Genomic DNA, 14,483 nt, shown 5'->3' with positions numbered 1-14,483 from the left:
CTTTTTTCCTTTTCCTTTCTCTTCTTTTCCTTTCTCTTCTTTTCCTTTTTCTTCTTTTCCTTTTTCCTTTTTTTTTTGAGTAAAGTGGCCTGAAAAATATTTCTCAGTTTGTAACAAAAAATTGTTGAAGAGAAGCAGATCAATTTGCCTGAAGAGGTGAATGTTATGCAAATGATCTTTTCATTACCTTTTTGGTAGGTGGCTTTAGAGTAGTCAAAAGTAATCTGTGAATTTGGGTATCTCAAAGCATCTTTTGGCTTCTGTTTGAATTTTGAAGGTTTAGGTTAGGATTATACCTGGAGGAGTATAGAAAATTCCTGACTACGTTTGCAAATTACAGTCATTACAACATCATTATTAGTTGTCTGTAGAACAGATGTTATGAATTACTATGTTGAGATTGCACAGATTAGTATCTGCAAAGCATCYTTAGGTATAGCTTATCTGTTCAAAGCTATAAGCTTTGAAGTGTCAAGTTGATGCTGTTGCTCTAAATAAGACTGACTTTTACATATATTTACAAATATTACTACTTTACAAATGTTTCTTGTAGAGCTTCTAAATTCAGAAATGTGCATTTGATGTGGGTCTGAGCATGAGAGAAACAGCTTAATTTCACTCACACCTATTTCCTCATCTGCTCCCAGCAGCAAGGTGCCCAGCAGCTTATAAAAGTACTATAAATCATGATTTCATCTCAGGCAAAGGATCACCTTCTCCCTTCCTTTGCTGTAGTCCCCAGAGGGGAATTTAAGTCTCTCTGATGCAGTGCAGGCTTCCAATCAAAGGACAGGGATACACTTACATGATTTATAACAAAAGAAGACATGCTTGACTGATCTCATATTGCTGCATCACTACGGTGACTGTACCCAAAACAACGAGGAAATGCAACTGCACTCAGTAGTCATATCTCCAGAGATTATTTACTGCTATCCTTTATACATCAACACCAGATTAATGTGAGTTGGAAGAAAAATAGTTATGTGGTGMCTTGTTCTGTTTCTTTGTTTGAAGTTGGAACGTGCTGAAATGGGATATCATCGCTGATTTAGGCATGCTAGAGGTGCATCAGTGACGTCGCCTCTAATCTTTTGCAGGAGGCAGAGTACTAATAGGAGCAAAGCATGATTAGCTACAAAGAGAAAGGAAACAAATGCTTGCCTTTCTGATTGTAGAGCTTCTCACTTAAGCATCCATGAATCTGGGGATACTTTGACCAACGGAAMATATTATTTGAGATTTAAAGGAAGAAGTTTAAGCTTTGTTAATACTGACTCTGCCTTTGCTATGAAACTCTATAATGCTGAACAAATGGAATAGATAAGACATAAAGGCAATTACTATATAATGCAATGTCTGTTGATCTGTTTTGTATTCCTCTAAGAAGTAAAATGATCTCTAATGTGCTGTATTTGCCCTCCCCAATATTTGTTGCACATCCATTAATTTTGCATCCTGCAGGCTGAAGCTATATATGTACTTCCAAAAGTTAATTAAAGCAAGACAAGGCAGTTTTAATGTTAACTTGAGTTATCAACTCCCACTCATGAATTGTTTTTTGCTTGAAAAAAATCCTCTGAAATTAGATTCTACTAAATGTGAATACCTTGAAAAAATCTTCATCTTTAGAAACAAGAATGACAGAACACAGCAGAATTTAGAGCAGATGCTTATGCATATCCGGCTGGGARAGCAAAACAAATCACTTTGTTTATCAGTCTGCTGTTTTCTGTGCCCTAATGCAGRGTTTTATATGGTCATTTAGATATTTATATTCACAACACTTAGAAGCTGAAGCAGCTTTTAACACGTCTACTTAATGAGCRCTAAAGATGCTCATTAGCGAGTTTGTGCAATAACCTTCTCCTGGGTTCTTTAGGTTGACTGTGAAAGAGAAGGATGATTTGTTTATCCAGAGGTTCAGTCAAAAGCTAACAATTTGTTTTATGAACAAAGGTAGGAGGCCTAGTTTCCAATGGGTTCGTGTCCCATAAAAGTCCCAGTGATCCTGGTCCACCCTTTTCTCTCCAGGTTTCCCCTGTCCCCCCATCAGGTGCCATAGCAGCGCTTCTAGCGTCGCCCTGCTTTTCCCAATCCCACACTACAGTCGTAGCTCCAGGTGCCCCCAGCGCTCACCTTCCCAGGCCTTGCCGCGCGCCCGCTCCCGCGYGCCTACCTGTGGGGGAGGCGGCAGGGTGCTGGTGCGCTGCCAGGGCCGGCGGCCGGGCCCCCGGGGTGGCTGTGGTGCCCCTGACACTGCCTTCTCCTGCCTTTTTCCTCAGCGGACTGGTGGCATCCCTCCCCTCTTCCTAGGCACCACATTTCACAAAGCTTGGGGGAATGTAATTATTTTTGAAATTATTTCTTCTTGACAAAGTTGATTGAACTGGGCCAATGGGTTTAAAAGATGTTAGGGGAMAAACTGGCAGCCGGATGATCTTACAGAAGTGTCTGCTGCCATAAACATCATTTTCCAAAGAAGCYATGGTAATAGTCAGCAATTCTTGCAGCAGTAAAGCAACAGCATCTTTTCAGCCTGAGTTTTCATGAAAAGCCCAGTTTCACACAATGAATTGGCCTTGACGTGAATTAGGAGTAATTACATAAAAGTTAACGAAGCTGCCTTAGAACTCTGCCCCGGCTCCATCAGAAGTGGCTCCAGCAGCAGACATAATCCTTGCTTGTCACTGCCAGAAGCAAATAAGGTGCTAGCCTTAGTGAGATTTCTGCTTTGTTCAAATTTTTTCTATTAAAAAGACAAGAAGATTTTTATTGTTGTTTCAAGCAGATACATCATATGCAATCAGTCTATAACAAGCGAATGAAGAATTCATCTGAAGTGTACAGATGGGCAAGGGAAGGGGTTGCTGGTCTTTCTCAGTGATTATTCAGATGAATAAATGCATTCATTTTGTCTGAAATACAATGCAACAGTAGAAATCGGTTGCCTGTGCTTTATTATTGTTTATCTGCCTTATAAAACTGTTGTGAGTACAGCGTTTGAATGCATTCTTTCTGCTCATGTTCATAGCGGAGGAACTGATGCAAAGATAAACTGATCTCCCCTCTAGTGTTTATGTGCTCAATATTCCTAACGCGGGGGTGTGTTCTGTTTTCCAAATACGCCAGCCAAAAGCAGTATCAAATAAGCAAAGAGAAATGGAAAGATCTGATAGTGAGGGCTCTGAGGTGAGGCTTCTGTTTCTGGTCTGGAGGAGATGCAGCTTTCTACCTCCGTTGTTTCTCCTCTGGCTGTTTGAGTCTGTGTTGTCTTGTCTCCCTTCAGGGAGGATTGAGTTTGGGGCACCAAAGGTTTGGCGCTCATCTTAGTCGTTTTCTGAGGGCGTCACTGAAATATAATCAAAAAGTGGGGAGTGGTAGCTAAAGGGATGAAGATGGGGGTTTTAGATTGTTTTTTTCCTTTGGGAATCTAAYGTTTCAATCCAATATAAGCATCTGATTTCTCCATGATTTCTGAAAATTCTAGGCYCTGTTAGGAATGTCATGAAGGTTTACAAAGGGAAAAATACTGTAATACTCTACTTTTTAGCATATTGTATTTTCCTTCGTCCCTTTGATAATTACATTTCACACACTTGAACTTTCTCTCTGTAGGCAAAAAATCCCTCCATCACCTCAGACAACTACAGTAGGTAACAACTGGGGATAATTAYTACTTGTTCTGTGAATGCAAATAATATTTTTTGTTTCCAGTTTTTGACAAAAGTTTTAATTTAGGACTTCTAACAACACGATTCATAGTATGTACAAAAAGACCCCATCTATTCAACTCATCAACATTGTTTAATTGACTGACATCAGATTAGGAGATAATTCTTAGAGTGCACCTCTATTCAAATTGCTGGATGACCACAAACTGCCCTGTTGAGTCTGTTTGGCTCTGTTTCTTAGTGATAGGATTTTGTTTCTATATATTTTCTGTAAAATAAAGAAAGATAATAAAAGATTAATTAAGTAGAGAAAAAGGAAATGAGCCTGAAATCACAGCACAAAAATGCTCATGAAAAAGAATGATTTTTCTTGCAACAACTTCCAAAACAAATTAAATGTAATAAGATAAGATGTTGAAAGGGCTTCTTGAATTGATAGATGTTCTATTGTCACCTTGTACCATAATGTGAAAGATAAAACGCACATAACTGTTAAAAAAAGATCCATTCTATCTCCRTATTCTTCTGAAAATAGTCCAGCATTTCAATGATTGCTTTGTTTGTAAAAATTTGACTAGATAAATAGGCTCAATTTCTTTTCATAAACTGCAGTGTTTTATTATGCCTTGACTGATTGTCTTTTTTGATTAATCACATCTCTTTTTGTGTTCACCAAGAGCCTTAGTTCAGATGCCCATAAATCACTGCAAGTCCCAGACCAGGACAGGAACACTTACATTTTCAATTAGCTTCCACGTTTAACAGCCACTATTAGTAGTGCCTACAACAACTTGTCATACCAAATATAACTTAGCTTTATGATTGTTTTCAGCCAAACAATTTCAAGGCTTTAATCACATTTCTCTGTGTGATTGCMCATAGAGACCAAGTATGTATTTGAAACCATTGTAGTTTCACCTGCAGATTGTGAGCTCAGGTCCATGGTGGATTGTGGAAGGCACTACACAAAAATATGTAGAGATTATTGTATCTATGCTTGGAATACTCGTAGGGCAAAACTCATTCTACAGCAGTTTAGTCAGATTTCGTGGCAGGCAAGTATTTTCTTTCAAGCTTAGTTGATGACTGCTGTGCTAGGCATTTAGAAAATTTTCATTGGCTATTTGTAAATGTAGAKTTTGTCTGTGATTGATGATTTACTTTTATTGTACTCTTTATCACTGTCCAAACAGGTGTTTTGAAATTCATGTGGAAAACCATTTTCAATTCTTAATGAGGTGTAGTAAAATAAAATAGTGGAATCTGTTAGGCACATRTAGGAGACCAGAGATAGAAATCTTTTAACAAGAAGTCTCAAATGAGGTAATACAAGCAAAATTTGGAGACATTTTAATGGCATTTGATTGTGTAGTCTCAAATATTGTACTGGCTACCATATTTTTGAATTCTGACAGCAGCTGCTTTCCAAATGCGCTTCCCCTCTCACCTTTTTATTTTAATCTGCTCAGTCTTTGATCTCTGTAAAGTAAGAAATGGCCTTTTCTCCTTAGTTTGATGAGCATGTAAGTTCTGAGGGCAATTCAATACTGCAGTTGCCATTGCTATTGTCAGAGTTGTGTCTAGCAGATTTTACCTCTTTGTCTGTTTTGCTCCTTGTAAAATGCCTTAATTGAGCAAGMAGCTCAGAGCCAGACCCAAGCAAGGACTTTACAGAACTGTGCGAGTCTATAAATCTCTGGGGCCACTGACTCAGTCAGCCATTCAGTCAGATCAATTATGTGCCACAGTGCTTGTAATGAGATTTTTGATGGTATCGGCTTAACATTAACCCTTGGTGGCCTGTTCTGGCTTTTTTGTATGTCAATAATTAGAACATGACCTTTCCAGTTCTTCAGCTTGTCTCCATTCTGCTTTGAACTATAGGGTAAATTTGGTATAAATACTGAAAAAGATCCTGCTTGTATCAGAAAGCACATTTTATTTTTATGCTCACCTTTTACTTGTAAACTAAGAAAATACTTAGATCATTCTTTGATTTAGCTTTCTTTCCAGATGCTTTCAGCTGCTGCCATGGTTTTCAACAGTGAGGAGCTTGTAGGTTACTTYTAGCCTATATGCCTGTAAAAGTAATTAAGACAAAAAAACCTCTCATCTATAGGCCTTAATTAGCTATGCAGTATCCTGCGCATACAATTTGAAAAATATCTAGTGGCTGTCAGATTCAGGAACACTGGCCTACTGCAATGCAGCATTATTGTTTGTGTTTTTCTTACTCCGTAGTATTATCAGGGCATTGAGAGGAGTGCAAATCCTAACAGCTTGTACCCAAGCACTTCTAACAGGCATTASTTTCCATAGGACTGAGGAAAGTACCATATGAATTCCAATATCTCTACTTAAAAGTAGATATAGGTCTGCATCAGATCTTTAAMTGAAAGGAGAACATTTTCCTAATCCAATTTAGGTGCAGAAATCTCACAAAAGCAACTATTTATGTGACAATTAAACATTTGAGCTTTTGTTTACAAACTGCAGCTCTTGTTGTGCTTTGCCTCAGAACTGTGGACAAAATTTGACCTGTGTCCATCTACAGTAATTTCTAGTAGCCTAGGACAGTTGTTTCAGAAAAAGGGGCACAAGTGCACGTGAGGAAGGTGCACATATTTTCCAGCATGGAAAATGCATATTTGCTAACTTAACAATTTCAAGAGTGATCATTTTAAACTTCATAAATCTGCAAATAACTTAAGTTTTAGAAGAATTTGTTCTAATTTATACGTTGTGTAGATATGGATGAGAGAGGAAGGAAGCTATTTTGAGGAAGTGCAAGTAGAAGGTTATAGAAACACTGATTTACGATCTAAGCAGAAAATGACAGAACATTCTTTTTCAGTCTGTCTGAAATCTGCATCATTTCTGCTGAAAACAGAGTAAAATCCATGCTGTCTGGTGTATAACACTTACCTCATTTTCCAAGGACTGTACTGAGTGAGTATGTGCTCTCTTTCCAGGCAGTATAATGATACTTGCATTCAGAATGAAGCCATGAAGAAGTTATTCAGGCTTGACTCTTGGTAACAAGTGTCTGAGATCTGGCAGAATGATTCAGGACAGAGCTGGAACTCCTTAGGAATGTCCTAAGCCAAAGCATTTCATTTCTGCATTGAAGTGCTTTGCTAGATTTCCAGCTCTACAAGATAGTTGCACTGGGGTTGTGTTCAGCACAGAATTGCTAAGGTAACTCACAGTTAAATGTGAAATTGGATCCTGCATGGTGATGGCCAGGTGGAGACATTTGCATCAGCATGATGTYTGAATAAAGCGTGTTTCTATTGTTTCTCCCTGTTTTGAGAACGGAAAATGCTAAGCGGCCAAAGTTAAGCAAACAGAAGTAGAGGACTACAAGGTTGTCTCTACTCCATACTCATGGTATCCTCGGTATCACCTGTGGGTGAAATGCTTTGCTCTTCGCCCTTACATTCATTTAGTATCATATTGATGGGAGCAGTGAATGGTTACAGAAAATATCTCTGTCCAGGAGAGGCTCACAAWGCTCTGTATGATCCCATGTCAGCTGACCACCTTTCAAGGGCCAACCAGATTTTGGAGAACAGTCCTAATCCTCTTATGAATGAGGTATGCAGGTATGTCAAGAAACTATGTAGAGGGCTTTACACTAGTTTTATATACTATTTTGATATACTTTCYCTCTCTCCATGTGGGGTAATGGCTCTACATCTCATATAAATGTCTTTCCTTATCAATTCAGATAGTCCACTCCCAAACTCAACACATTTTGGCTCTGATTTTTTTATTTTGGTGCCTCCTGAGAGCTTTAAGCACTGAGTTAGGACTTAGCTGATGTAAGTACTACTGTTCTTGTTTTATATAGATGGATGTAGCATAAAAGGCCCAATCAAACTCTGCAAAATACCAATGATTTGCCTTGTAATTACTTTAATGATGTTATGGAGAATGGTGGCTTGAAGATTAACTAAGATGAATAAACAAACAAGTATACTTCTATATAAAACAAATAAGTTAGCGTGGAGAAGAATCTTCATTTCCTCTCAGCCTCTTTGCTGTCAATTGACTCTTATAGCTCCCAGTTCAAACCAGAATGTTCCCTGAAAAGTCCAGTTGCCTTTTATATTCTGCGTATTCCAGTTGCTGTAGGTGGAACTCAGAAGCTTTGGAGTATTGGTGTCACTCCCTTCTTAAAGGTCTAAGTTGTAATGTATCTTATCAAAACAGTGTGTCTCAATCTTTGTTCCCTGGATTGGAATTTTTCCTCATGTAAAGCTTTCATTTGATTGTGCTGGGCCAAATGGACCTAGGCTCAATGCAGTTCTTTGTCTCCCCTTTGGTACCCTTTTGCCTTTTCATTTTGAGCCCTTTAAATATCTCTTGTTCTCTTCCCAAATTAAGTTTATAATAGATAGAACAACCATTGTTCTTTGTAATTTTGAAATAGTCACTCTATCTCATTTTCACAGTTGATACACTTTTATTATAAGCCTTTGAGGACACAGTGTAGTTATGAGTAGTTACGGGTGTTAATGGCAGATGGTGGTGGTGGTGTGTCTTAGTCTCATGTTTGGGTGAAACTGGATGCTGAGAAGCCCTGCAAACTGGTCTTATGGGAATAATCCTATGTTCCTGCCAAGTGTCTGCCAAGATCTTCCTTTCTTCTCCTTAATGTGCTTTCTGATTGTACAGATAATCATTAAAATATATTAATTTCAGCATTACGTGAGCAAAAAGATAATTTGTCTATCTCTGTAAAGTGTACAGGAATCCTCTTGTTGTGATGCCTTTTTTAGTTATATAAAGTTGTATATTAATTTGACTTGTGAACACTAGCTCTGTTGCTGCTTATTCTACCAAATTTAGCATTTAACACAAGACGTTTCCACTGTTGGGGACGGAAAGACCCAGGCCACCACACGGAAGTTTTGAGGAGTCAAATTTACTTTACGTATTGTCTTGCTTTTCTATGTTCACATAGTAAGTGCAGAAGAGACAGAATTAATTCTGAAACTGCTGTAAGCTGCCTCTTGTCAAAGCTCCTTACTCTTATGCCTCTGTTTGTTATAACTATTGAGTCATTGGAATAGTCCACAGAAGCAGAGAATATAGGAGGAATAGGAAATACATTTATCACTGGTCAGTTCAGTTTGAAAGTCCTTTCTTTCTGGTTCTGTATATCCTCCCTTCTGTCCTATGAGACTCCATAAAAATGAAGTCTTGAAAACTTAAGGGCAGGAATGCATTGAGTTTGCCTTTGTAATCGCCGTCAGTCTCTCTCAATACTTCTTAGGTAAAAGCAAAAGCTACCTGGGCTTTCGCACAGATAGAGAGAGTAGGGGAAGCTCTGTAAATTGCTGATGAGTGATTTTCCCTTAATCGTATTTCTGTTTTGTTTAGTCAGTCCAGTATCCTTTCCAATGAAGAAAAATGAGGTACAGGAATAACTTCCTTTGCTGAATTCAAGATAGAGATAGCCATGCCCATGAGGCTCAGCACTGACAACCACCTACTTCAAGTCTCTACATGCATTCCTTTTTCTCTAGCTAGAAAGGCAAGTAAGATCCTGTGTATTATAGTCATAAATAGACCACTAATTAAACATCCTTTGCCACCTTTAGCATCTGYCAGGATTAGACAGATGGCATGACCAGCAGCTGTAGCTGCATTTCACCTATTGCTTGCTGTTGCTTTAATTCTCTATCATGATTGCATCCATCCATCGCCTATGCCATTTTGGAGATGAATTTCTCGCCTCTGTTTACATCTTGTGAGTCACAGCATCTTGATCAGAACCAAAAGAAAAACAGGTTTAAGATAGATTGCAATCCAYACATAGAATGACTTTAAAGCTTCCCTCTTCCCCCCCGCCCCCCAGCATTGTTACATATTCTGACATAAAACTAATTTTTATAGGTTTTGTATGAGGCCTGCCATAGATTTATATTAGCATTCCTATTGCAAGGAAACAGAAACCTAATCTATCTATAGCTCTACATGCTGCATAGAGTATACATATACTCAAAAGAAAGGTTGACTTCATATCATCACCAAACCTGAATGAACCTTGGGCCCTATGAAGTATGCATATCCACAAACCTCCTTTTCAGCTGGCAGGACGTAACAGAGCACATACTCTGGGCAGCACTACAGCAAGTATTAGAAACATTTAAAAAAACAGTATTGATGTCACTGTCCAGAGGTTGTACCACTGGAGGCCTCGCCTGTTCTGCAGTGCCGGGCACTGGTTAGAGGATTTATGTCTGATATTATTAGAGAGCAAATCATTTTCTGTGCAAGGTCAGCCTGCCTTGAAACTGAGCTGGTGTATGTCTAAGTAGCAGATAATGTCATAAGGGAAAGATGTGTAGCCTGATGATCTGGACTGCAGATCAGGATCAGTGGCATGAAAAGAAAGTGGTGGGTGTCAGTGATTGGCAACTCCCACCTGTGTGGGAGGGGAAATGTATCTTCAGAAAATGTTCTGTTACTTTTAATCAAAGTTTTAAGTGTCATCAAACCAAGTCTGAGCTAGGTATTTCATATATTTATAAAATATATCTGTTTAACACTTACTTTCTTCTTTTATTGAACTGCTAATCTTTATGACTCTCAGGGACTTGTTGACTAGAGAGGCAGACTAGTGTTACTAGGAATTAGACAGTCTTCTACATGCAGCTTTGGTAAGGTGCCTCCATCGTGGTCTGCTACACTTCAACTCTTCTCTTTTGTTGCCAGATTCTCTTCTGCAAAAATTATCAGCAGCTGACCTGCTGAACCAGTGGGCCTATAGCGTATCTGCCTAGCTATACAGGCTAAAAATACCACTGCCTTGCATGGGTGATATTAGTAATCTAATCATATAAAAGACAGGAGTTCTACTTTGTGCTGCTGCAATTTCACATTAATATACCTACGTAATAATTCTGAAGACGTAGCTACACTTCTTAGAAAGGATGTATTTCACKCAGTCTTATAAAAATACCTAACAGAGATTCCTCACCAATATAACTTGGCTGAATTCATTGTTTCAGTTTGAGGGATGCTTTAGCATTACTCCAAAGAGTACCACTAAAAGGTCTGCGCTAAGTCATAGATGTTGCTCACAGTTAAACCTGGGAATGCCAGGACAGACTAAATACAAATGCAATAATGTGTATTTCCGTGCTGTCAGGTGTAAAATATTTCCCCTTTTCTTTATAATTCTGATTTAGCTCCAGAATTCAGAAATTCATCTTTAGATTTCAGAAATACTAAGAAGAAAAACTACATTTAATAATAGAACTCTTTACTGATTTTTTTTTTACTGATTATTTTTCTTAAGTACAGTAACACTGCCATCACGTGGCAATGTGGAGCAATCATACATTTTCTTTACTGGAAATTTCCCCAAATTAAAAAAGATAAATTAAGGCTATAGAACTAGATTCTGACCAAAATGTATACGATAAAATGGATGTAAGCAACATTATAAAATCACAGAAAGGACTCTGCAGGAGAATCTATAGCATCTATGAATTCCTTTAAGTTACTTGACTGCGCTGCCCCCTAATTTAGTGCTGTTCTTGCCGCTACTCCCTCCCTCAATCTATCAAGAGTTTTATGGGTTTTTTTTATGATGGTGCAGACTTGCTTTTGACAGTTTCTGACACCGTCATGAATCTTGTGCCTCCAATTCCTATTTACCTGATGAATAAAAAAAAAACTACCGAGACTAGACAGTCTTTAGATAACCATGCCATAAAATCATTTTTGTARGCTGCATCTTAAATTCAGTTAGGCTTTCTTTACCCACATAACTATCTTAAAAAGGTAGTCCAGAACTTTATTCCTCTTGTCRTCAGAAACCATCCCTTTGCCAGCTTGTATCTATTTGCAGTCAATATGCACCTGTATTTTCATTACTCACTTTGCACTTCAGTGTAACCCATGTGAATGTGTAGGGAGTGATCATGTTCCCCTTTAGCCTTCGTTTTCAAAAGTTAAGCAAGCCATGCTCTTTAGTCTCCTGTCATTAGGTAGACTCTCTGGTCACCTAATCACTGTGAAAGATGATACTCGTCCCTGAAACCTGCTGTTTCTCAATTAACATATATTTATAAAATTCAGGATTTATAAAATAAGGATAGGTATACACCTCTCTTAATCCAAGATGTCTATGACAGAAATGTTCTTCTTCGTTTGGAGCAAGAACTTTAAAATATTTTTTCAGTTTATTACTATTCTGCAGTAGATCGAATGTAGTGTTAGGGGAAAAAAGTTTTCGTTGACATTGAATTCAACATTGGTGATTATATATAGATTAGCATCTCGGTACATTTTGCTGTTGCTCTGCCGCATGCCGCTATGGTTCTGTCATCAGTGATTGCGGTGCCTGTGACTCGCTTGGTCTCTCCTAGTAATCAGTGAAGCGAGGAGGTGATACTCAGCAAGGTGGCTGCTGCAGTGACTTCAGCCCGAGGCACTGCGGATTTGCTGTTGCTCTACAGCAAATTGCTCCCAGGATGCGTTTGGGCCGAGAGTYTTAACAATTCATAAAGCATCGGAACCTGCCACCGATTTCAAGATTAATGACAGTGGAGTACGGCGTAGCCAAGAGCAGGGGTGAAGTCTGGCACTTGTTGCGCGGTGCTCTGAACGCAACCAAAGGGAGCTCCTGTCTCTTTGCTGTTGTATCATAAATCAAGGAGAGGAGAAGGGAATTGAGTTACGGCCAAGAGCACACTTCCATGTGGTTTCAAGATGTACAGACAGTGGGCCTGAAAGCTAATTTTAAATTTGAGAGCTAAAATCAGAACTAGTCTAATGGCTCCATTTTCCAGATTAGCTCATGACCTAGGAAAGTGTGATGTGCTAAATGTAAGAATAAATCTCAACTTGCTCTGCATTCAAAAAATGTTTGTTTTGCTCCCTGTGGAATAGATAGAAGAGCAGGCTCAAGAGAGCTGTGTGGCAACAATTCCTTTGCTTTTTCCCTACTGATTTCTTCTTATGATTCTGGTATTAACTATTATCATTAGTTCAGCAGATATATTAAATCATGAGATAAATTGCAACAGCTAATACAATACAAAGAGAAAAAAAAGCATAATACAAGCAATACAAACCATAATGAAGCTTTTATTATACAATCCATTGGGTATTTTGAGGAGAGATGTGTAAAAAAGATAACTTGCGGGTTGTCTGGATGACAGCAAGGATGAAMGGTCATTGCTTTTAATTAAATGTAGTGTGGTTCACTTAACCTTAGAAATCCCTTACTGGGATTTTCTAGGACTGGCTCTAGAGCACAAGATTTTGTCTTAGTTTWGTAACAGGGATGAAGCCCGGGTGATTTCATTTTACAGCAGAAGTACTGTTTGTGCAGTTAGAGCTTCCAAAGCGTGAACCGGCGTGTGAATGCGCTGCTGGCYGCGGGTGCTGCAGGGCCGGTTCCGAACGCCGTCGCCCAGGAGCTCGGCCGCGCTGGGGTGGAGGGTGCCGCCCGCCCTCGCAAGCTGCTGGCTGACGGCAGACGGACGCGACCAAAACGAAATCATTTTGTGAGTCCCCTATTAGGTGATTTTGCACTGTAGTTTAACATATATAATGAAGAGGAAGAATGATTATGATAAAATATATACACAATGTCCAAAGCACAAATATGTTCTCTGGTTGCTTTATTAACTCACCTTAAACCTTTCCTCCCTTACTTCCTTCCCTTCCCAAATTATCTTTAAATTCCAAAATACACTATTTAACAGATGAACTATCTAATAGCCTGTTCGGTGCCATGTGGTGTCAGTTGTTTACTGACATCCAGACAGATTAAATTTCACAYGTCTTCTGTCTAGAAAAATCAGTTATCAGAGAAAGAGCTCAGATGAATCTGGCATCAGCTCTTTCATTAGTCGGTATCTCATTTTCTTCCTGTAGCTGTTTCTRTATTTATTGTTATTTTTAGATTCTRCTCTTATTTTAATAACTTTTGCTTCAAAATTTTACTTTAAAGATTTTGCTATATTGAAGCCAGACTCATGGACTGGGTAATTATCCRAATCACATTTTTCTCTTTCTTAAGAGAAATTCTTAGGTTTTTAAAAATCCTGTTGTTGCTGTAGTCCAGTCAGAATATTCCACTCAATCAGATATTTTATTAAAAAGCTGAACTAGTAGCCCTGCAGTTTCACATACAAGTTTTCCCATATTTCCTTTTGCTTTCTTCTCAATCTGTCTTTAAAATGGATTCTACTTCATGTTATTAGTCAGCACTCAGAGATATTTCAAAATTAGTTTTTCAAAGAAGATTTTTTTTCTGTTCTTTTTTCGTAATCTCTTTATATCATCTCTCCCTACTTCAGGGTTAAGGTTGCCAAATTCAGATGGAAGCCTAAATACTAGGGGGATTTGTACATCCAGTTACAGGGTTTTTTTTTTCAGTTTGCTTTTCACAGATTTTAGGGTGTTGTATAGTGCTCTGAAACAAGATGGAAACAGAAGCTAGGCCCTGTGAATGCTTTATTTATTACATTTTGTTAAATTCTGAGAGTCTCTTATTTCATTAAGATTGTTGAAATTAACTCTTTGTCAAAAAAGTTAATAATAGTTATTATAATAATTAGAGCACAGTTGGAAACCTTAAAATTCCAGTTATCATCCTCTGTAATCTTATGTATACATAATTATTATTCCTAGGTTATTCAATAATATAAAAAAAACCCACAGCGAACATTGCAATGAAAACTATTCTCAAAATTCCAAAATACTAATCATCAATATCTGAAAGAACCATTGACCTTAACCATACCTACTTGTAGTGGAGTGGAAGTACTTTTTCAGAAA

The 14,483-nt window shown here is 38.3% G+C and overlaps 1 protein-coding gene across 1 annotated transcript in view; it reads left to right on the top strand.

Moving 5' to 3' along the window:
• Window positions 1-14,483, top strand: part of SV2C (synaptic vesicle glycoprotein 2C) — a 78,371-nt gene that overhangs the window by 37,350 nt on the left and 26,538 nt on the right. The window lies entirely within an intron of this gene.

Source organism: Rhea americana, unplaced genomic scaffold, assembly GCF_003343005.1.
Source record: "Rhea americana isolate MKP2758 unplaced genomic scaffold, rheAme1 scaffold_74, whole genome shotgun sequence".
Lineage (NCBI taxonomy): Eukaryota > Metazoa > Chordata > Aves > Rheiformes > Rheidae > Rhea > Rhea americana.
The sequence above is the reverse complement of the archived record's forward strand: the minus strand, read 5'-3'. Positions and strand labels throughout refer to the sequence as shown.